This window comes from Engraulis encrasicolus, chromosome 10 (assembly GCF_034702125.1).
Source record: "Engraulis encrasicolus isolate BLACKSEA-1 chromosome 10, IST_EnEncr_1.0, whole genome shotgun sequence".
NCBI lineage: Eukaryota > Metazoa > Chordata > Actinopteri > Clupeiformes > Engraulidae > Engraulis > Engraulis encrasicolus.
The window spans coordinates 10,760,342-10,761,639 of NC_085866.1; the positions used below are offsets into that span (position 1 = coordinate 10,760,342).

Sequence of the window (1,298 nt, forward strand, 5' to 3'; positions counted from 1 at the left end):
CTTTGTGTGTGAGCGGCAGGCAGCTGTACTGGAAAAAAAGCGTGTGTTGTCCGAGTGAGGAGAGCGCCGCGCGTATGCTTTGCCTCGCGTGTGTAAGTGATTTTGCGCCGTGTGTTGAAAAAGAAAAGAGAGAGAGAGAGAGAGACTGTAGCAGCCAATCAAAAAGTTTGAGCGAGCGACTTCTGGGACAGGCAGAGTAGAGAGAACGCGTAGTATACTCAAGCTGAAACTGCGAGCATGTGTGCGAGTGCGTGTGTAAAGAAAGCCAAAGAGAGGCAGAAGGGGGAAAAGAGAGATAGGGCTTCTCTGTGGAGTGGGGAGAGCTGAAGGCACAGGCTGGATAAAATGAGAGTGGAGCTACAGGGGTTCTTTTATATGCCTCCCCCCACCCCCACCCCTTCACTCCACTCCTCTCCTCTCCTCTCCTCTCTTCTCTCCCCTAACCCCTTTAACCCCTCCCTTCCTCCACACAACCCCAAACCCCACCCCTCCTCCTCTTCCCCCCCCCCCTCTCCCCCTCTCTTCTCTTCTCTTTCTCTTTTCCTCCCTTTCTTTCTTAACCCCCCATCTCCTCCCCATTCACTGGGACTGCTAAAGCTCCTCTCCACTAACAGCTGGGCCATCTCCTTCACAGTGGGGGAGCACAAAGAGATAAGAGGTGTGTGTGTGGTGTGTGTGTGTGTGTCACTGTGTGTGTGTGTGTGTGTGTGTGTGTGTGTGTGTGTGTGTGTGTGTGTGTGTGTGTGTGTGTGTGTGTGTGTGTGTGTGTGTGTGTGTGTGTGTGTGTCACTGTGTGCGTGTGTGTGTGTGTGTGTGTGTGTGGGTGTGTGTGTGTGTGTGTGTGTGTGTGTGTGTGTGTGTGTGTGTGTGTGTGTGTGTGTGTGTGTGTGTGTGTGTGTGTGTGTGTGAATCAGTGGAGGTGTGTGTGTGTGCGTGCGTGCGTGCGCGCGCGCGCGTGTGTTTAGACTCACACAGCTGTGTGTTGCAGTGTTCACGCCCCAGCACCGGCGGTAGGTGTTGGAGGACTTGCCTGAGTTGCGTGTGTACTCATGTGTCTGCGTGTGTGTAAAAGGGTGCAGTGTATGTCTGGCATGTCCACAGGGTCATATGCTGCGGGCGCACACACACACACACACACACACACACACACACACACACACACACACACACACACACACACACACACACACACACACACACACACACACACACACACACACACACACACACACACACACACACACACACCATATGGCTCTTTAGTCTTCACGTGTGCAGATGAGCTAGTGAGTGTCTGA

At 53.3% G+C, this 1,298-nt stretch overlaps 1 protein-coding gene across 1 annotated transcript in view; it reads right to left on the bottom strand.

Moving 5' to 3' along the window:
• Positions 1-350, bottom strand: part of LOC134456608 (hematopoietic progenitor cell antigen CD34-like) — a 35,760-nt gene extending 35,410 nt beyond the window's left edge. Inside the window, exon 1 of the mRNA XM_063208023.1 lies at positions 1-350. This exon is cut by the window's left edge and continues 90 nt beyond it. The gene's annotated coding sequence lies outside the window, so the exon portion shown is untranslated.
• Between the last annotated feature and the right edge of the window lie 948 nt (positions 351-1,298).